General features: G+C 48.9%; 1 protein-coding gene and 1 non-coding gene across 2 annotated transcripts in view; both read right to left on the minus strand.

Annotated features, from left to right (window-relative positions):
* The window catches only part of CAPN2 (calpain 2), a 59,277-nt gene that overhangs the window by 30,344 nt on the left and 5,981 nt on the right, over positions 1-22,952 (minus strand). The gene's annotated exons all lie outside the window — the stretch shown is intronic.
* On the minus strand, positions 10,182-10,287 carry LOC124249239 (U6 spliceosomal RNA). The gene has a single exon (XR_006891310.1). It is a non-coding gene; the product is annotated as a U6 spliceosomal RNA (small nuclear RNA).

Raw genomic sequence — 22,952 nt, forward strand, 5'->3', positions numbered from 1 at the left:
AAACATAGAAATTTAGAATTTAGAATTTAGAAAAGATAAATTATTCACAAATGGAATTGGAACAGCTGAGTAGCCATTTAGAAAAAAATCAAGTTATAGCTTATCTTGTCTCAGGGATAAATTCTAAATGGAATAATATTTTATATAAATGTAACATTATATATCATATATTTCAATATATTATACATTCGTATATAAATGATTAATCTAGCCATTTGTATTATTTGCATATTTATTGTTTATGTATTTATAGGATATATCCTTATTTTATATATTTACATTATAACTTTATTAATATAATATTTCTATAAATCCATAAACATTCTAGAAGAGACAACGAGAGAATTCTACTATAATCTCTAAAAAATCCAAAGTGGTAATAGGTTATCGAATTGTAACCTGGAAGCCATAAAATCTTAAAATGATAAATTTAGGGGCTGGCCCCGTGGCCGAGTGGTTAAGTTCATGTGCTCCGCTTTGGTGGCCCAAGGGTTTGCCAGTTCGGATCCTGGGCACGGACGTGGCACCACTCATCAAGCCACGCTGAGGCTGCATCCCACATGCCACAACCAGAAGGACCCACAACTAAAAATATACAATTGTGTACCGGGGGGATTTGGGGAGAAAAAGGAAAAATAAAATCTTAAAAAAAAAAATGATAAGTTTAACTACATTAAAGTAAAAAAAAAAAAAATCTACAGGGTAAAAAAAATCACAATAAGCAAAGTCAAGCTAAAAAATAACAGAAAAAAAATGTCATCCAGATCCCAGACCAAAGGTTATATCTATAAGCCTTTTTAGTATATAAAGCAAAAGAAAAATGAGCTCAATAGAAAAATTGGCAAAGATATAAACAGAGTTAATAGAAGAAGCAAAAATTAATGTCTCAAACATATTACAAGGTACTCACCCTCACCATAAAAGAAATAGAAAGTAAAACTACAAAAAAAAAACTACAGAAAAGTCATTTTTCACCTTGCAGACTGCAAAGATCAAAAGATGTGATCATCTGGAGAGGTTGTGGGGGAGTACAGGAGTCCCCCCTTATTGGTGGTTTTGTTTTCTGTGGTTTCAGTTACCCTCAGTCAACTTTGATCCAAAAATATTAAATGTAAAATTCCAGAAATAAAGAATTCATAAGTTTTAAATTGCACATAGCGTGATGGAATCTTGTGCCAACCTGCTCTGCCTCATCCAGGATATGACTCATCCCTTTGTTTAGCACATCCAAGTTGAACGTACTCCTCGCCCGTTAGTCACTTAGTAGCCATCTGGATCAATAGTAATAGTAGTAATAATCATTGGACTTAGCAGTTGTCATCAGATTGACTGTCGTGGTATCACAGTGCTTGTGCTCAGGTAACCCTTACTTCACTTAATAATGGCCCCAGAGTGCAAGAGGAATGATGCTGGCAATTTGGATATGCCAAAGAAAAGCCAGAAAATGCTTCTTTTAAGTGAAAGGATGAAAGTTCTCGACTTAATAAGGAAAGAAAAAAAAACTGTATGCCGAGGTTGCTAAGATCTACCATACCTTTTATTACAGTATATCGTTATAATTGTTTTATTACTAGTTATTATTGTTAATCACTCACTGTGTCTAGTTTATAAATTAAACTTTATCACAGGCATGTATGTACAGGAAAACGCATAATATATATAGGGTTCGGTACTATCCACGGTTTCAGGCACCCACCGGGGGTCTGGGAACATCCCCCGTGGAGAAGGGGGGATCACTGTAAGCACTCTGGTAGCTCGTGGATGGGCACAGAGATGGGTGCAGGCTCTACAAAGGCAATTTGATGCTATCATCAACGTGCCCCCGTAATTCCCTAGCTAGTCATCTGCCCTCAGACATCCTGACATGAGGAATGATGTAGGTATAAGGTTATTCACTGCAGCACTGGTTGTAACAGAAAGACTGGAAACAGGTTAAATGTCCTTCCATAGAGGGCTGGGAAACCAATTAGGGTCTCTCTCTACAATGAAACTCTGTGCAGCCATAAGAAGGAACAAAGACGTTCTGTTGAGACAGAATGATCTAAAAGATGCGTTAAATAAAACAAAGCAAGGTACAGAACAATATGTGTGATCAGCTCCAGAGAAAAAAACGGAGGAAGGAAATAGAAAAATAAAAAATGGGGCAACATTACAGTGGCCCCTTCTGTAATTCATATCTTCCTAATCTGAAGTTACTTTTGGATGATCTGTTATATATAAGAGCAATATGTATCCTTCTGTGTGCTTAAATTGTGGTTTTATTATCATAAACTCTAGCTTATTGCCCTCGATACATAATGGTTATGTCAGTACTTACAGCAAAAAAAATTAGCGTTGATATCAGTTATTCTAAAATTATTATTTTTGGTAGAGGTCTGCCGTAATAATTGGTCTATATTCAGTAAGAACAAACAGGCAATCAATTCACTTATTCCTGTGTCCCCCAAAGTGTGTTCTGTAGAAACTAGTTCCTCAAGAATTAACAGATATTCCTTGAACAACACAATAAAGGAAAACTACAGGCCAATATTGCTGATGAACATAGATGCAAAAATTCTCAACAAAATATCGGCAACCCGAATACAGCAATACATCAAAAAGATCATAGATCACGATCAAGTGGGATTTATTCCAGGGACACAGGGATGGTTCAACATCCACAAATCAATCAATGTGATACACCACATCAACAAAATGAGGAATAAAAACCAATGATCATCTCCACAAATGCAGAGAACGCATTTGACAAGATCCAACAGCCATTTATTTATTTATTAATTTTTTTTCTTTTTAAAGATTGGCAGCTGGGCTAACAACTGTTGCCAATCTTTTTTTTCCCCCTGCTTTATCTCCCCAACCTCCCACCCCCCGTACACAGTTGTATATCTTAGTTGCAGGTCCTTCTAGTTGTGGGATGTGGGACACTGCCTCAATGTGGCCTGACGAGAGGTGCCATGTCCGCGCCCAGGATCCGAACCCTGGGCCGCCGCAGCGGAGCGAGCGAACTTAACCACTCGGCCACGGAGCCGGCCCCTCAACAGCCATTTATGATAAAAATTATTAACAAAATGGGTATAGAAGGAAAGTACCTCAACATGATAAAGGCCATATATGACAAACCCACAGCCAACATCATACTCAATGGGGAAAAACTGAACACCATCACCCTGAGAACAGGAACAAGACAAGGGTGTCCTCTCTCACCACTCTTATTCAACACAGTACTGGAGGTTTTGGCCAGAACCATTAGGCAAGAGAAAGGAATAAAAGGAATCCAAACAGGGAGTGAAGAAGTGAAACTCTCGCTGTTTGCAGACAACATGATCTTAGAGATGGAAAACCCTAAAGAATCCATCGGAAAACTATGAGAAGTAATTAACAACTACAGTAAAGTTGCAGGGTACAAAATCAACTTACAAAAATCAGGTGCATTTCTGTACTCTAATAGCAAACTTACAGAAAGAGAACTCAAGAATACAATTCCATTTACAATCGCAACAAAAAGAATAAAGCACTAGGAGGAAATTTAATTAAGGAGGTGAAGAACTTATACAATGAAAACTATAAGACATTATTGAAAGAAATAGATTATGACATAAAGAAATGGAAAGAGATTCCATGCACCTGGATTGGAAGAATAAACATAGTTAAGATGTCCACACTACCCAAAGCAATCTACAGATTCAGTGCAATCCCAGTCAGAATCCCAATGACATTCTTCACGAAAATAGAGCAAAGAATCCTAAAATTCATATGGCGCAAAAAAGACCCTGAATTGCTAAAGCAATACTGAGAAAACAAAGCTGGAGGCACAATCCCTGACTTCAAAATGTACTACAAAGCCATAGTGATCTGGGCCGGCCCCGTGGCCGAGCAAAGTTCTCGCGCTCAGCTTAGGCAGCCCAGGGTTTCACTGGTTCAGATCCTGGGCGTGGACATGGCACTGCTCATTAGGCCATGCTGAGGCGGTGTTCGACATGCCACAACTAGAAGGACCCACAACTAAAATATACAACTATGTACTTGGGGGATTTGGGGAGAAAAAGCAGGAAAAAAAAAAAGAAAAGATTTGGTAACAGTTGTTAGCTCAGGCGCCAATCTTAAAAAAAAAAAAGCCATAGTGATCAAAACGGCACGGTACTGGTACAAAAACAGGCACACAGATCTATGGAACAGAACTGAAAGCCCAGAAATAAAACCACACGTCTACAGACTGCTAATCTTCAACAAAGGAGCCAAGAACATACAATGGAGAGAAGATCGTCTCTTCAATCAACGGTGTTGGGAAAACTGGACAGCCACATTCAAAAGAATGAAGGTAGACCATTATCTCACGCCATACACAAAAATAAACTCAAAATGGATCAAAGACTTGAAGATAAGTCCTGAAACCGTAAAACTCCTGGAAGCTAATATAGGTAGTACACTCTTTGACATCAAACTTAAAAGGATCTTTTCGAATACCATGTCTTCTCAGACAAGGGAAACAAAAGAAAAAATAAACAATGGCACTTTATCAGACTAATGAGCTTCTTTAAGGCAAAAGAAACTAGGATCAGAACAAAGAGACAACCCAGCAATTGGGAGAAAATATTTGCAAATTATATATCTGACAAGGGGTTAATCTCCATAATATATAAGGAACTCACACAACTGAACAATAAGAAAACAAACAGCCTGATCAAAAGATGGGCAGAGGAGATGAGCAGACATTTTTCCAAAGAAGATATACAGATGGCCAATAAACACATGAAAAGATGTTCAACATCACTAATCATCAGGGAAATGCAAATCAAAACTACACTAAGATACCTAACCTTACACCTGTTAAAATGTCTATAATCACTAAGACTAAAAATAACAAACGTTGGAGAGGGTGTGGAGAGAAGGTAACCCTCATCCACTGCTGGTGGGAGTGCAAACTGGTGCAGCCACTATGGAAAACAGTATGGCGATGCCTCAAAAAACTAAAAATAGAAATACCATATGACCCAGCTATCCCACTACTGGGTATCGACCCAAACAACTTGAAATCAACAATCCAAAGTAACATATGCACCCCTGTGTTCATTGCAGCATTGTTCACAGTAGCCAAGACATGGAAGCAACCCAAGGCCCATCGACTGATGGTTGGATAAAGAAGATGCAGTATATATATACAATGGAATACTACTCAGCCAGAAAAAAAAAGACAAATTCATTCCATTTGCAGCAACATGGAAAGACTTGGAGGGAATTATACTAAGCAAAATGAGCCAGACTGAGAAAGACAAACATCAGATGATTTCACTCATGTGTGGAATATAAACAAGCACTGGGACAAAGAAAACAATTCAGTGGTTACCAGGGGAAGGGGGGTGGGGTGTGGGCACAGGGGGTGAAGGGGAGCACTTGATGTGGTGACAGACAAGAAATAATGTACAACTGAAATCTCACAATGATGTAAACTATTATGAACTTGATAATAAAAAAAAAGAATTAACAGATAGTCCTTGAGAAATGGGTTCTATGGTCAAGTTTGGGAAATGCAAAGCTAACCAGGTCAAGCAAGTGTGGAGACTTCTCATAGCCTTTTTTTTTTTGAGGAAGATTAGCCCTGAGCTAACATTCACTGTCAATCCTCCTCTTTTTGCTGAGGAAGGCTGGCCCTGAGCTAACATCCGTGCCCGTCTTCCTCCACTTTCTATGTGGGATGCCTGTCACAGCATGGCTTGATAAGCAGTGCCTAGGTCCATGCCCAGGATCTGAACTGGTGAACCGTGGGCTGCCAAAGCAGAACAGGCAAACTTAACCACTGCACCACTGGGCCAACCCCTCACAGAGCTTCTCAATAATTTCACATGGTGACTCTCCCAAGGGTGAGGGGGGTGGGGCATAATATGCATATTTTCCAAATTGATTTGACCCTGGAACCACTCCTGTTGACATCTCACAGAGCCAGTGACCAGCGGAGTGTACTTAGGGAGGGGTACGCTTGCAGCTGGTTCCCTGGCCGGTCTCCAGGGGCTGGGCTGCTCCGAACCAGACCTTCCCCAGGGCTCACTGAGATTCTTTTATGTCCGTTTGGCATTAGGACTAAATGTAGGGCCGACCTCTAGCAGCTGAGGTCCTTTTGACAGCATCTATGTCTTTTTTTCTCTCTCCAGGTCGTGACATCCTCTTCTTTCTGGATTGTTCTTTCTTTAGAACTGACTGTCTTTCTTTAATACATGCTTTTTTTTTTTGGTTAGGCCTTAAATTCTCTGAGGAATGAGGCGAGGCATATGTAAATACATTCTGCCTAAGTCTCTCTAGAGCTCTGACTCACCTCCTCTCTTCTGCCTTTCTCATCCTGGGAGCCGGATGCCTGCCTCAGTCTGTCCAGCGCCCTGGACACGAGCATGGACAAAAGTCAGAGCAGGGTCACTACAGGTCCTTAAACACCTGGTTGCCTGTGACATCTTCAGCAGGCGGCTGCTGGCCACATCCATCATAAAGGCAGCAGACAGGGCTCTGCCCAGAGCTTTCTAAACCGCCTATTGAAGGTGCTGACCGCAGGCTGGACAGACTGGCCATCGCCACATCCAGGCTCCCCCCACTCCCATCTAATTTCTGTCCCTCCTTTCTGTCCTGGAAGACACTCAACCAGTCCAGGCCTGAGAGGCTGGGGCAAGGATGGAGGGATTTTCTGGTAGCTTCCTATCCTAAAGGCCCACCTGGATGCCCCAACAGCCTTGTGCTTAGTCCGGTAGCCCGTGGCTCCCTTCCTCCAGAAGCCCACACTACATCTACTTTATCTCCCCAACCCCCACCCCCCCCCCCCCCCCGGTACATAGTTGTATATCTCAGTTGCAGGTCCCTCTAGTTGTGGCATATGGGATGCCGCCTCAATGTGGCCTGAGGAGCGGTGCCATGTCCGTGCCCAGGATCTGAACCCTGGGCCGCTGCAGCGGAGCGTGAGAACTTAACCACTCGGCCACGGGGCCGATACCCCTACATCTAGACTTAATCCTGTTGGGGGACAGAATTTGCCACCCCAAAATGTACCGCCTTGGCATAAGGCTTATTTTAGACTGGTTATTTTTTTTTATTTATTTATTTTTTTAAATGTCTTTTTTTTTTTTTTTAAAGATTTTTATTTTTTCCTTTTTCTCCCCAAAGCCCCCCGGTACATAGTTGTATACTCTTCGTTGTGGGTCCTTCTAGTTGTGGCATGTGGGACGCTGCCTCAGCGTGATCTGACGAGCAGTGCCATGTCCGCGCCCAGGATTCGAACCGACGAAACACTGGGCCGCCTGCAGCGGAGCACGCAAACTTAACCACTCAGCCACGGGGCCAGCCCCTAGACTGGTTATTTTTAAGAAACAGCAGACAGGATAGAAGCTTTGAAAACCAAGTAGAAGTTACCCTCCGTAAAAGACGTTTACATTTGTAAGGAAATCTCCATCTGTAAGAGTGTCACCCTCCCCGTACCAGGAAGATGGGGATGACTCAATCTCTAGAAACTGTCATCAATGGAGAAGGCAACAGTTTACATCTGCATAACAACCTTATTCTCGTTTACACTGCTTTTCCTGGTAACCTTCTATAGCTGACTCCCCACCCACAATATCCTCTTTTGTCTTTAGCTTGAGTTGGTATTTGAGGTGGCGAGTTACTCAGTTTTCCTGGGTCTCTCTCATGTATCCAGGAGCTCCACGTGTTATCAAACTTGCTAGTTTTTCTCCTATTAATCTATCTTGTGTCAATTTAATTCTTAGACGGAGCCGGAAGAATTCAGAAGCGTAGAGGAGAAATTTTTCTTCCCCAATAAATCTTGTACCAGAACAAAGACACCTCGCCCCGCACTGAGAGACCTAGAACGCCAATACCCATGGGAAAGAGAACTTCTGATTTCAATGCCCTTATGTGAAAATGACGGAAAGCAGGTTTGTGGGGAAACGGAGAGGTAGGGGTCTGGGCGTCTGGAGCCGGGTGGAGGTAGAAAGCCAACGACAGAAAGGAAATCACCCAGGGGCGGTGGTCCAGGACCTCAAGGTAGACTTGCCACTTTATCTTTTACTGAGGGCAGCACTGTGGTTCCCTGCCTTCCCCAGTGGGGACCTCTGGTTCCCCGTGAGAGGTGTGTCTCCCTGGAGGCTGTGTTTACGCCCCTTCCCTCAAAGAACTGCCCCCACTGGTCCCACAACTTGCTCGCACCCCATTCTCTCACCTTCCCACACACCTTTCTGCCTCCTGGCACCAGGAAGCACCTGCCACACCCTTTGGAGGTTCCTCAGTCAGATTTCAGGCTCTTGGCTGACCTCTCCATCTCCTCTGGCTGGATTTGTTCCTCCAGCCAGCCCGTGGGATCCGCTTCTGCACAGCCTCCTCCCTGGGACTGTGTGCCCGTCCATTCCCCATTCCACGCTGTCCCAGTGATACCGGTTCAACACAAGGTTGACAGAAAGAAAGCCATATTGTGGAAAAGAAACCATATTGTAACTTTGAATGACTTCAGATCAACTAACCCTGACCCACCAGCCCTTTGAATCTTTGCTTTAGTTTGCCTAGATAAGTAAGGGTCTGTCTCCAGGGGACTTGCAGGTGCTAGATTTTATGGCCCCTCCCTGCTGCTGTAAGTTGATAACTTTGTTCCTTTGAGTTCGTTAGGAATGTGATAACCCTTGGGCAGAGAGCCTCCGCTCACAGCCATCATCAATGACAATTGAAAGATCAGGGTAGAGGGCATTGCTCCATTCTCTGCCACATATCCAGTAAAACAAACCAGATGTCTGCCCCACCAGGAGATTGAATGGAGGCCCCACTGGACCTCTGGCCTCCCCGACCTGGAACCTGTTTGGAGAGATGGTTCTTTCAGACATGAGTTGGCCATCTTCCCCCTTGCTGGTAAGCTGTAAGAAGGAAACCCTTTCTCTCCCACCATCTTGCCTCCTGACTACTGGCACGTCTTGCAGGCAGCAGAGGACCCCCTTGGGTGGTATCACCAGGTGCCCTCTCTGCTGGCACTGAGCCAGTAAGAGGTGCCCAAACCCACAGGCAGGGTCCCTGCCCACTGGGCGTGCTGGCCTGGTGGACTGAGAACTTTGGCACCAAGGGAGCAAGTGGAACAGGCGGGCACACCAGGCAGGGCGCTGGTCAGCCTGGGTGCTGAGGGGTCCCAAGGAAGGCTGGAGGCAGGCTCGAAGGGGTTGGAGGGCCTTTGCTGGCCATTCCCCAGCTGCTGGGCACAGATCAAATGGCTTCACGGGCACTGCACAGTGGCACCGCACAGCCACGTGGGGATGCCAGAAGGAAGCAGAGTAGAAAGACCTTCTGGATAGATCTTGGAGGCCCGACCAGAGGTGGGTGGGAACGAGCACTGGATTTGTGGTGAGAAGACCTGATCCCGCCATTTATGACTTGAGAACTTGGATGCATTTCTTTGTGTGTGTGTTTTGAGGAAGATTAGCCCTGAGCTAACATCTGCCGCCAACCTTCTTTTTGCTGAGGAAGACTGGCCCTGAGCTAACATCCGTGCCCATCTTCCCCTACTTTATATGTGGGAAGCCTGCGACAGCATGGCTTGAGCAGTGGTGTGTAGGTCCATGCCTGGGATCTGAACCGGTGAGCCCCAGGCCACCCAAGTGGAACGTGCGAATTTAACCGCTGCGCCACCGGGCCGGCCCCTTGGATGCATTTCTTAATTTCTCTGACCTCAGGTGTTCTCAGCTGTGGAAGGGCAATAATACTCACATAACCTCAGAAAGTTGTTAGGATTAGATGAAAAAGGGAAACTAGGGGTCCATGAATAGGCTTCAGAGATCCAGAAACTGCAACATTTTGTGCTGATTTTGATGTATGTGAATTTATGTGTTCTTCTAGGGGAAAGGAGTCAGGTTTCTTTCCCACCCCCAACCCCAAAAGTTAAGAAACACTGGAGCCAGAACAGCAAGTTCAAATCCTGGCTCTGACCCAGGCCAAACTACTTTCTCTGTGCCTCAGTTTCCTCATATATAAAACGGGTTTAATAATAATAAACTGCCTCACAGAGTGGAGAATGAAATGGGAGAAAATATGTAATGCATATTAGAACTGAGTCTCTAAGTGCTTGCTGTTTTTTTAAAAAGTTATCTTATTGAGGTCATATCGGCTTATAACATTACGTAAGTTTCAGGTGTACATTATTATATATCAGTTTCTGTATAGATTGCATCCAGCTCAAAAATATGGAGCGCTTCAGGAATTTGCGTGTCATCCTTGTGCAGGGGCATGCTAATCTTCTCTGTATCGTTCCAATTTTAGTACATGTGCTGCCGAAGCGAGCATGTGCTTGCTGTTTTTATCTTCTAATTTTATAGGGGAGAAAACTGAGACCCAGAAGAGCTGAAGTCTCGACTAGGGATGTGTCATGTGCCCCACTGGCCATGTTGGGCTGTCCTGTCCTGGAAGGGGTGACAGCTGATGATGGGGCGGAGAGGGCGTGGGAATGTGGAGAGAGAGAGCCCCAGAGGGGGAGGACCCGGTAAGAATTCAGTGCATATGGAGCCTGTCTCATCACCTTGAGCCCCCTCAAACTCTTCAGAAGGGGGGACCCTCAAATAATGAGTAAATAAAGGTAATGAATGAGCTCGGATGAGGTTACAGATGCAAACACATTTACTCTCAACCCAAGAGTGACCACTGCCAGGGCGGAGCTCCCCCACCTCCAGGCCTGATGGAACCTCAACTGGGACTGCTGACATTCGTCCTTCAGGCCCCTCAGTGTTGGTTAGGGGGCCTGAGAACCACGCTCCACGGGGGGGGCTGGGTTTGCAGTCTCTTCTCTGCTTTGCCATGTAGGGGAGCAGAATTTGCTACCCCAAAATGTGTCTCTTTGGCACAATAATTTTTAAGAACAAAAGACTTACAAAGAAACTTTGACCATCCCCCTAATGGCCTAAAATAATTTAAGATAGAGGGCCTGTCGCAGGAAGGGGATGTCACCGTAGATAACTCTAGTATCATATGAACTAGGTGTGGAAGACAGGGAGGAAACCAGCAAGGCGCATTTGATCAAAGTCCTCCCCATGTCTCTGCAAACACTTGTTTATCAAACATTTGCTTTTTTTTTTTTTGAGGAAGATTAGGCCTGAGCTAACATCTGCTGGCAATCGTCTGCTTTTTGCTGAGGAAGACTGGCCTTGAGCTAACATCCATGCCCATCTTCCTCTACTTTATATGTGGAACGCCTACCACAGCATGGCGTTGCAAGCAGTGCCATGTCCGCACCCAGATCTGAACCGGTGAACCCTGGGCTGCCAAAGCAGAATGTTCGCACGTTAATGTTAACCGCTGTGCCACCGGCTTGCGGCTTGCTTTTCCATCTCCGTGTGAATTGCCTTCCTCCTCTCGGCAGTCCCACCACTACCCCCAACATCCTCCTTTGTCTTTAGCTGAAGATGCTATTTAAGATTGTGGATTGGGTGATTTTGGTGAATTGCTCAGTTTTCCTGGGTTTCTCCCATGTATACATGTTACTACACTTTGTTTGATTTTCTCCTGTTATCCTGACTCATGTTAATTTAATTCTTGGACCAGCCAGAAGGACCTACAAGGGTAGAGGAAAATTTCTTCCTCCCCTACAGCCCCCTCACATAACACAAGGCAAGAGGGTCCTTTAAGAGCCAAACCGCCTCCTGTTGCGTCTGCAGTTTGAGAATCTCCTTCTCTCCCTGCAGGCCTCGGCTGTGGGTTTTCAAACAGAATCTTTACCACTTTTACGCCTGTGGCAGAGAGTGTTCATCTGTTAATTTATTCACTTGGTCAACAACTACTTAGTGCCATCCTCTCTGGCGCACCCTCAGGTACCCGCCGAGGTCTCTTAAGCTACTTTTGCTCATGGGCCCCCAAGGAATCCCCTCCCAGTCCCCCTCCCCTTTTTTTTTAAAAGATTTTATTTTTTTTCCTTTTTCGCCCCAAAGCCCCCTGGTACATAGCTGCATATTTTTAGATGTGGGTCCTTCTAGCTGTGGCATGTGGGATGCCACCTCAGCATGGCCTGATGAACGGTGCCACATCTGTGCCCAGCCTCCAAACTGGCGAAACCCTGGGCTGCCGAAGTCGAGTGCGTGAACTTAACCACTTGGCCACGGGGCTGGCCTCCCACCCCCACTTCTAATTTGCTTGGGAAAAGGTCTGAGTTGGATTTCTGGGTCATTAAGCACAGCTTCCTCACCCCTCTGGACTCAGCAGCCTAGGCCTACCTGACAAAAGGTTTAACTGTCTCCAACAGATTAGCAGTTTACCCAATGGGAAGGGGGTGGAGGGAGGGTGAAAGGGGTAAAGGGGCACACATGTATGGTGATGGATAAAAGCTAGACTATTGGTGTTGGACACCAGGCAGTCTATGCAGAAGCTGAAACATAATAATGGACGTCTGAAATGTACACAACGTTCTAAGCCAATATGACCTCAATAAAATAACAGCAAAAAAAAGGTTTAACCATCTGCAGCTGGGCTCCCCCTCTTCCTGGCTCCTCTGTGAGCACACCAGGTACACACACACGCTTCCCTCCACAGCACGCATTCAGGGGCCCGCCCAGAGCCCCCCCCCGAGGACGCAACAGTCCCAAGCAGACCTTATGAATGGCTCCTTTAAGCTCCCTTTCTGAAAAGATAAATTCATGCAGAGCCACATCAGTAAGTTTCCAGAGCCGTGCTGCCCGTGTCCCGAAGGTCAGCATCACGCCCAGGCCGCGGTCACCTGGGGCCCCCTGCGGGGAGCAGGATGTGGCCGGGTTACTAATATTTGCGGCTGCTGTTAGTTTTCCTGAGAGGGGAGGATAATATTTGTTGTGTGCTTTCTCCCTTCCCTTCCACTGTCACTGTCTTTCCTCCACAAACAGGAAAGTGAAGCAGACAATCCGGGATGTGCTGGGCTTCTGTCCCGCCTGTCCTCCTGTCACTTCGTCCCCCAGAGCGCAGTTGCCTGTTGACAGTCCAAGCTCTGTGAGGACAGGGACCACGTTGCAGTGAAGCACATGCTTTGTGAAGCAAAGTAGACACACGTGCGCACACGTATGCACACACATACACTCACATGCACTCACGCACATGCTTCAGAAACACAGGCTGAGGCAGTCCTTCACCTTGGAGAAAGAGCAGACAGAACACAAGCCCAAGGCCAGCCCCACCATGTTCCAGAACCCTCCTGGCCTCAGCACCCCTCTGTCGCTTCTCTCATCTCCTGTGGCCCGACTTGCCTGTGTCACCCGTGAAAGCCTCTGAGCACCTGTCCTTGTGCTGACTCTGGTGTCGGTGTGTCTCTTCTTCCTCCCGTCTGGTCTCAACCTCCCTGTCTGCTCATTCACCCCCTATGCCTGGCCCGTGCTAGGTCTAAAGAATAGTCCTCCCTCTCAGGCGGCTCACGAGCCAGTGTGGGGACTGACATGGAACAGATGGTCACGGAAGATGGCAGTGAGCACGAGGCTTTCAGTCTGAACTGGGTAGACTGGGGCGGTAGGGGGGTGGGGGGCTCCGAGGGGAGCTGGGACTGTCCTGGAGAGCAGAGTGGAGGTGGGGCAGGGAGCACTTGCAGGGAGAAGGAAGGCCAAGTGCAGACACTCAAAAGGAGTGGGGGAGAGCTCAGTGCAGGAGGGCCGGGAGCAGGGCAGAGGTGGGGCGGGGGACACGGGGTGTGGAGGGCTGAGGCTGGAGAGATTAGTTCAGGAGTGTCAACTGACCCCCAAGGGAATTTAAGCTAAGGTGCCTTCTCACTCTCTCCCCTTCTGCACCAGACCCTCCGGGTACAAGAAAAAACTTGCACTTTCCAGAATGAGCCACTCTCCTCTTGGGAAGTTCATACCCTGCCCCCTGCTTCCCCGGCCCACACCATCCCTCCACCTCCCTCCTTAGTCATCCTTGGGGATTCAGTCCCAGCCTTTGGGGGGCCCCTCTGAACCTCTTGCTCTTCCCCTCCTGGGTCCTCACACGACATCCTCGTTGATGCCATTATAGCATGATCAAAACTTATATTTAATTTGTCCACTTAATTGTTTGTTTCTACCACTAGGCTGTCACCTCCCTAAGGACAAGGACAAGACCTCTGGCAGTAATGTCCAGAACGGATGGAGACAGGCAGGTACCCAGAGCAGGAATCCAGGTGAGCTTAAGGCCCACCCTGGAGTAATGGGGGGATAGGAGAGGAGGAAGCTCGGGGAGGGATCAAGGACCCAGAAAGGAGAGGGCTGGAGGGACGTGGAGAGAGGAGGCAGAGAGGCAACTGGCTGGCCTGTGTGGTCAGGGCTTCTGGGCCCCGCAGAATCTCTCAGAACAGCTTACTGGGTGAAGGGGTCCTGAAGCTGGCAGGATCAGTCCAGCTAGCTGAGTGCCCCTCTGCCCTGCATATTGGAAGTTTCCAGAGAACACACCTGCTCAACCATGAGAGGCGAGCGTCCAAGCAGCCTTGGGTCCAGCGGTGAAGGGCAAGGCCATTATTCAACAGGGAGGAACCATGGCATCTTCCAAAAATGGCGGCCACAATATTTCTGGTTTCTCATGCTCTTCTAGAACCCTGCCCTCCTCCATCAGGAGGTGGAATCTGCGTCGCTTCCCTTGAACCTGCACAGGCCTCTGTCTGTCTCAATGAACAAGATACGGCAGAAGTGATGCCACATGACTTCCAAGGGTAGGTCACAAAAGGCAAGACAGCTTCCCAGCCTCTCTCTTGGGACATGTGCCACTGTGTAAGAAGGTCAGCTACCTTAAATTTTCCATGGAAGAGGCCACATATGAGAAAGAGAGACCCTGGGGCCCCAGCTGATCCAGCCTCCAGCCCAGGCACCAGACACGTGAGTGAAGGGCCTGCAGGTGACCCCAGCCTGGGTCCCGTCTGACTGCAACCACGTGAGACACCCTGAGAGTCACTTAGCTGAGCCCAGCGATTGTTCAGAACCATGAGCAAGAACCAGGAAACGGTTGTTGTTTCAAGCCGTTGATTTTGGGGGTAGGTTATTACACACTAGGTACAGATGTAACGAGACAGGGACCTTCCTGAAATACTGGCCAGGGACAGTAAGTGCACCTGCTAGCTCAACAGTCTGCCCCGCCGGCGGGTACCAGCAAGAGAGTGGAGCCGGCACCAAGAGATGCCAATGTCAGGATGCCGTGCCAAGATGCACAGACGCCCAGTCACTCTGTGGTCCCCAGGACACCCGAGGACCTGAGATGCACTGTTCACACCTAGTCCAGGAGGCTGATGAGACAGATGGCCCTGCCAGGGGGAGCATCCTCTGAGAAGCAGGGAGGGCCCAATCTCCTCCTTTGCCGCAGCATCTCCCCTGGATGGTGGGAGGGTTGGAGCCCCTCTCCCACAGGGTCAAATATCCCAGCAATGCAGCCCTGACTCTGCACTTGCCATGTTGTTTTCTCCTTTCCCACGATGATGTTTACTCCTAACAGTGGCTGGGCTAGGCGAAGCCACATCGGAAGTGATGCTGGTCTCCAGCAGCTCACTGGCCAATTACCATGGCCCTCTCACTGCCCATTTAGGATCCTTCTCTCTGGCTGCTCCCTTCACCAGGCTCCCTGCAGGGCCACTCTGTGCCCCGATGCCCAGGACCACGCCCACCATTCCCGTGGTGCTTGATGCTCCCGCATCCCCCTTCACTCTCCCTGGCTATCAGTGGTTTTCCAGCAGGGTGTTTTTGGCAATGTCTGGGGACAGCCCCCACGATGAAGAACCACCTGGCCCCAAATAGCAACCATGCCCAGGTCGGGAACCCCTGCTCTGTCTCACGTCTTGCTTGTCCTGTGTCCCATTCCTTTGGTGCCCTCTTCCTTTGCTAGGAAATGATAGACGGACCAAAGATATTGAGGTTGCTTCTGGCTAAACTTGACCTTTCCTGTGACACTCATATTTAACAGTCTCCAGCAGACCTGACATCCTCTCGGACAGGAAAATCGCTCATGTCCTAGGCAGCCCAGGGAGGGAGGGGAGACATACTTGCAGGCGGCTGGAGTCCCAGCTTTGGAAAGGAGGGGACGGAAGCCCTGAAGAGACAACTCAGGACCACCCTGGAAGCTGGCCAGGAGGGGGTTCTCTAGAGGAAGTGCATCCCTGCCAGCAGCCCAGTCCTGCGAGACCATGACTGATGAGTCACACGGGGCTGTCCCTTCCATGACTCGTTTTGTGGCCTGGCAGCAGCCCAGAAAAGGATACCCCCAAATCAAAATCCCACCCACATACACACATAGTCATGTCTCATTATATGAGGGGCTGGGAGGGGGCAGCGGGGAGATGCTCCACTCTACTCACACCTCAGCGCTGCTTAGCACGAAAGCTCCAGCCTCCTCCGAGAACCGCACAGAGAATTATGAGCAAGAGCAAAGGATCCAAACCATGTGTCCCCTCCCCTTCCCCCTGGCTGCTCCTGCTGGAGGAGGCCCTAAAAGGGAGGGAGACGAGGATGCTGAGGCCTGAACTTCACATTCTCCCACTGTGAACCTGCATGGACTACTGGACTCTCAGAAGGGATTCCCTGCCTGGCACCTGAGCCCCCGTCCTGCCCCAGGTCCCTGCAGCCATGGCCCCCATGGTCACTACCTGACATCAGAGTTTCTATCCTCCAGTGCTCCAGCGGACATGGCATCTTCCTGCCAGGCCCAGAGGAAGCCACACCCTTCCTCCCCTAACCCCTGCGGCCCTCACAGACCCCCACCAGAGGTGGGGGAGCCTTGCCCTGGCTGCCAACTCCTGTGCTAAATTCCTACTCCTGGGAACTTCCCTTCCTCACCTCCTAGAGGAAGCAGCGGGAGAGTCTACTCTCCTGACTTACTGGGGGCTCCAGTGTTGAACTAAAGGGAAGTCTCACAATGGCTGGGGCAGCAAATGCAGGAGAAAGATCACGGTGGACTGGCCCGACAGGAAGGAATGCTGGAGACCTTCTCAGTCTGATCCTGATCCCCAGAGAGACAGAGACCACAAGGGAGCCTGGGTCCCAATGGCACCTTCCAGTCATACAGGCCTAAAGTTCTCCATCTCATGGGAAAAGGAAGGATGCAAATGTCACCAGTGTTCCCATTTCACAGACGGGTAAGTGGAAGCTCACGGCTGAAAATCACAGGGGTGCTGGTGGCAGAGTGCATGTGCAGGGAGAGGACAGAGCCTGCAGACCTGTGCACTCCGGGGTCTCTGGGCCTTTGAGGGAAACTTCAGGAAGCAATGGCCATCACATGAGCCCTGGAAGTGGGGCGGAGGGGACTGACCTGAGTTTCTTGAACTTTTCTCTTAATATCATCTCCTCTGTCACCCTCTCCACGACTTCAGTGGTCGCCAATGCCAAGTGCTAGAGCTGGGACCCAAGATGAAGCACAGTGTGCTCCACGTCACCTCCCCAGCCTCATCTGACATACTCCCCTCGAGCCACACCCTCCCTGAAGATAACTGGCAATTTGCAGTTACCAAACCCCTACGATGCATCAGCCCCTGTACTCGAGCTTTCCATGCATTCTTTCTTTTTTATTTTTTCCTTTTTCTCCCAAAGCCCCCCAGCACATAGTTGGGTTCCTCCAGTTGTGGCACGTGTGACGCTGCCTCAGCATGGCTCCACAAACGGTGCCATGACAGCGCCCAGGATTTGAACTGGTGAAACCCCGGGCTGCCAAAGCGGAGCATGCAAACTTAACCACTCGGCCACGGGGCCGGCCCCTCTATGCATTATTTCATTTCATCCTCACAGCCCTCTCAGGTGGGGACTATTATCATCCCCATTTCATGGATGAGGAAATTGAGGCTTAAAGGGGATAGGGATTCACCCAAAGTGACAGAACCAGGGAGGGGTGGAACCGGAGGCCAGCCTCTAACTGATGGCCACCCATCTTCACTCTCGACCCTGCTGTTCACAGATGTTCATCGATGTATGTGCCTTGCTTGGCTCTGTGTGGGGACACACGCTGAGGACCATCCCACCCTGGAGAGTAAAGGATGGGAGCCTGGATCCCAGTGCTCAATGGTCTGCTGTGCTGTTCACTGCAGTAGCCACAGTGACCTCACAGAACACATGGTCCTTCATTTCTGAAGTCCCCAGGACAGGGGCCTCTCTGTGGCTGATACTGTTGGGGGACGATCTGAGCAAGGGTCCTCAGGCCTTGGGACGGGGGTGTGACTGCTCACAAACACGAGCTGAAGCCCGGTGTGAAAGGATCCGGTGGCGGGGAGTGGGGACTGCCGGCAGAAGGTCGCAGGTTTTGGAGTCAGAATGTCAGAAGTAGACCTTAGGAAAACCCGATGCAAGCCTCTCATCTCAGAGACTGAGGAGTGAGGCCATAACGGGCGTGGGGCCCGGCTCCTGGCTCGGGGAGCACCCAACAAGTGAAAAGTCACGCTCGGATCCCTAGGCCCGTGGGGAGCAGGTGGAACCCAGTGAACTCCTCCTGGGCACCCTGTGGCTTCAGAGGAAAGACATTCAGAGGCAATGGGGGGATTCCCACTGCCTCTCCTCCCTGGGGAGGACAGGTCAGGGAGAGCCAGGGAGAGATCTGCCCTTTAGGCTTCATATAAGGCAGGAACCCCGCTGTGTGAGGGCCAAGGCTGGGGCAGTCAGGACAGGACAGGGGCCTCCGGGCAGAACAGTAGGGTTAGCGATCCATCCCGGCCTGTCTACAGGACAGACGCAGCAGGAAGGGGAGCTGGGAGCACGGGCGGCAGCCACGGGCGAGAAAAGCTGTAAAAGAGCGTTTACAACCAGAAGAGAAGCTGAGAGGAAACGATGACTCATGGACAGCGTCCATCAGCTCCAAGAGGCTGGGACAGGCCCCTGCCGGGGAGGCAAGGGTGGTGCTCGAGCTTGGGGGGAATCGACTGTTTTTAAGAAAGTGAAAAGAACGTATTTACTTTCTCCACCAAACCAGCCACTTATTTTCTAGTCCTTTTTAATTTTTAAACTACATGCATGATTTTTAAAAAAGGCACCTGCAGATTCCAACAGAGGGGCATCCTACAGAACACCTGAGCAGCTCTCCTCTAAACCTTCAAGGAAAGTCTGAGAAACTGTCACAGCCCAGAGGAGCCGAAGGAGACACGATGCTGTGTGTAACGTGGTCTCCTGGACGGCATCTTGGAACAGGAAAGGACATTAGCTAAAAACCAAGGAAATCTAAATAGAGTCCGGACTTTAGTTACTAATACTGTACCGACATTGGCTCATTCATTGTAACAAATGTACCACACTAACGTCAGATGTTAAAAATAGGGGGATGTGGGGTGGGGTGTATGGAATACTCCATACTAGCATCTCGATTTTTCTGTAAATCTAAAACTGTTCTAAAAAATAAAGTTTAAAATTAAAATTTTTAAGAAGGCATGTATTATACAAATGACTTTCAAAAATAATCATTGAAAAATCATTAAAAAAATTATTTGACATTTAAACATGAGGGAGATAGGGAAAGATTGGTAAAGGGGACAAACTTTCAGCTGTAAGATGAATAAGGTCAGGGGCCGCCCCGTGGCCTAGTGGTTAAGTTCTCGCGCTCTTCTTCGGCGGCCCAGGGTTTTGCCGGCTCAGATCCTGGGCATGGACATGGCACCACTTGTCAGGCCACACTAAGGTGGCATCCCACATGGCACAACCAGAGGGACCTACAACTACAATTGACAACTATCTACTGGGGGACTTTGGGGAGAAGAAGGGCAGGGAAAAAAAAGAAGATTGGCAACAGATGTTAGCTCAGGTGCCAATCTTTTTTCCTTTTTTTTTTCTTTATTGCTTGAGCTTGTTTAGTCTTTTTTTTTTTTTTTTAGGAAGATTAGTCCTGAGCTAACATCTGCCCCCAATCCTCCTCTTTTTGCTGAGGAAGACTGGCCCTGAGCTAACATCCGTGCCCATCTTCCTCTACTTTATATGTGGGACGCCTAAAACAGCATGGCTTGTCAAGTGGTGCCATGTCTACACCCGGGATCCAAACTGGTGAGCCCTGGGCCACTGAAGCGGAACGTGCGCACTTAATGGCTGTGCCACCAGGCCAGCTCCTCAAGTGCCAATCTTAAAAAAAAAAAAAAGGATAACGTCTGAGGATCTACTGTATAACATGGTGTCCGCAGTTGATAACACCATGTGGTACAACTGAAATTTATATGGTGTAACTGAAATTAAACGTTCTCACCAAAAAGAAGATAAACATGTAAAAAAAATTCAATTTTTAAAATTGAAGGGCGTGCACCTGTGTGCGCGCTTTATGGTTATGATCTCCTTTTACAGCGCTCCTTCCTCTGAGCTCTACAGTCTGTGCCACCTAAATGGAGACACCATGTCTGCCCTACTGCCTTCATGGCACCTCCACCCTCAGGTTATGAGTCTTTAGAGCCAAGGATCTGGTTTCCAACCCTGATTATCTCCTCTTCCTTCTTTTCTACAATTTGGTAAAGGGGCTTTTCGCACAGCTGGACTCGGTACCAATCACGGCCCCCTGAACTTCTTCAGGATTCTACCGTCTGCCAGATGTGTCCGCCTATATTAATCTCACTTTTCCCCACAGCCCTGGGGAGGGAGCATGATCATTATGCCCATTTTACAGAAGAGGAAACTGAGGCTCAGAGAGGTTGGGTAACCTGCCCACAGTCACCGTGGTTCGGAAGCAGCGGAGGGAGTAGGAGCTGGAAACTTCTTCCAGGGAGCTTTTCCCAGGGGTCCTGCGCTACCTGCTCTCAGCTGAGCTGGGCTGTGGGGAGAGGCACCTGCAGCCAAACACCTCCCGTAGGTGCTGGGGGCCCATGTGACTCCTGGGGGGAGAGGCAGGGTGAGCCACCTCTGCGGAGCCCTGAGAACAGGGGCCTGGTTACAAGGAAATGGGGCTGTGCTGTTCTGGCAGCTTCAACAGCGTGACCCCTCCCCCAGGAAGCCAAGGGCCTGCAAGGGCTCCTTGCCAGGGAGCTGCCTTTCCCTGTGAGCTGTGGGGGCTGTGGGGGTGGTGGATAAAGCTAAGGTGGGAGGAGCTCAGCTTTTAATGTCCTGGGCTGCCCGGGGCCATTCCAAGTGGCAATCACCTGTAAGAACCAGTTGCTGCCAGCAATTCCAGAGCGGAACCAGCTGCACCAGCCTGGGTCTCCCGCCCTCCCTCCCTCCCTCCGGGATGGCAGATTTTTCTTTGCTGGTTCCATTCTTAGTACAACCACGGTGTGCAGTGCAGGTGGCTCACTGCAAGCCCGGTCTGCAGACACGAGCTGAATGACTTTGGTGAGGCTTGGAGCCGAGCCTTCTGGGAAGGAAGGTGGGAGCTGGTGGGTGAACCGCTGCTGGGCTGTAAAGACCGGCAGGGTGCTGGGACATGCACAAGTCCAGGACACTCCCGCCCAGGTCCACGGAGGGACCCAGTGAGCGTCAGGGAAGAAAGCGCAGGGAAGACAATGAATTCTGCTTCGAGAATTTCAACTCCACATTCCCTCACCACAGCATCATGGCAACTCAGAGGGAGTGTGGGGTTATGAAAAAGAGTGCAGAAAGATTTAAAATCAGATCAGGGTTCTTCCTTTGGCCATTTTTAGCTGTGTGGCCTTACAGGTACCCGCCCCCTGGGACCCTGCCTCAGTTTTCTCATCTGCATAGTGGGGATGAAAATACCTATTTTAGAGTTGGGATGATTTCAAGAGATACGGCACTGAAAGATGCTACATGAGTTGCATGCTGTTATATAGGGGTGATGACTCCATATAAGACGAAAGACGATCTGGCGGTGTTGGAACCCTCTAGCACAAGGTCTGCACTCAGCGTCAGGCCCGAGGAACGACTGGAGAATAGCTGGATGCCACATCTTAGGGGATCTTTGAGGTCACCTCATTCACCCCCTTTCCCTGCCACTTTTAGAAGAGACTGAGGTTCTAAGCGATGACCTGCCCATGGTCTCCTACGAGCTGAGCCTCGGCTGTTATCTCTAGTCGCGTGGCCTGGTGTCACTGCCACAGCCCCTGTTCCCGATGCTTCTGAGCCTGTTGGACTTGGTGACTGTCCCCAGCCCATCACTACTCGCTGCCCAGATGCCAGAATCAGCTAAGAGTTTAGTCACTACATTTCACAGATTGTAATCGAGCCAGGATCCTCCAAAATAAAAGACCAAGAAAACAAAATGGCCAATATGGTGTTTTTTTACACCTTAGAAATTACAGACCAGTTACTGAGAGATGTTAAAAGGACTTACACTTAATCTTGTTTTTATTTGACTTGGTGCATATCATGGGGAATTTTCCCCCTAGGAATGTAAGCTACGCCTGCCTCCTCTCCAAACGGTCTGGTAATATTTAAACAGGACTTGAGTCTTGTGTTTGTCACTTGAAATTTGTCCTTTATGATGTCATTAAACTTGAAGTAGATGTTTCGTCCAGGTGTGGAATTTAGCCCAGGTGTGGAGTGTAGCCCAGGTGTGGAATTTAGTCCAGGTGTGGAGTATGGTCCAGGTGTGGAATTTAGCCCAGGTGTGGAGTGCGGTCCCGGTGTGGAATTTACTCCAGGTGTGGAGTGCGTTCCAGGTGTGGAATTGAGCCCAGGTGTGCAGTGTAGCCCAGGTGGAATGTAGCTCATATGTGGCAGCTGCTGTGTTTATCTCCAGCTTCTCTAAAGCCCACAGCGTTGGTCAAAGTCTCCATCAACTTCCAGCCCTGTTAACATCCATTTTCTCTAACCAATGGATTTTCCTGGTGCACCCACCTTAGGGGTCCAAGGGCCCCCGGGTTTCTATCTTTGGTGGGGAAAAGGCAAGAAACGGCAGGTGGGGTGTTTCCTGCAGGTAAGAACGTGCTCTGGCCTCTCAGGAACCTGCAGAGAGGCTGAGCTCAGACCAGTCAGGTTCTACCCGCCCAGCCCTGGGCCACGTCCTGTCTGAGACACACTTCCTGCGGGCTCTGTGCGCCTGTCCTGATGGTGCACACGGCTGCCCTGACACCCCTCAGGGGAGTAGTTTTCTAGGCCCCCTTCCAGGGGGTCTAGGTCATGGTTAAACACACAGGCCCTGGAGTCACACGG

The sequence above is a fragment of the Equus quagga genome, chromosome 12 (assembly GCF_021613505.1).
Source record: "Equus quagga isolate Etosha38 chromosome 12, UCLA_HA_Equagga_1.0, whole genome shotgun sequence".
NCBI classification, from domain to species: Eukaryota; Metazoa; Chordata; class Mammalia; order Perissodactyla; family Equidae; genus Equus; species Equus quagga.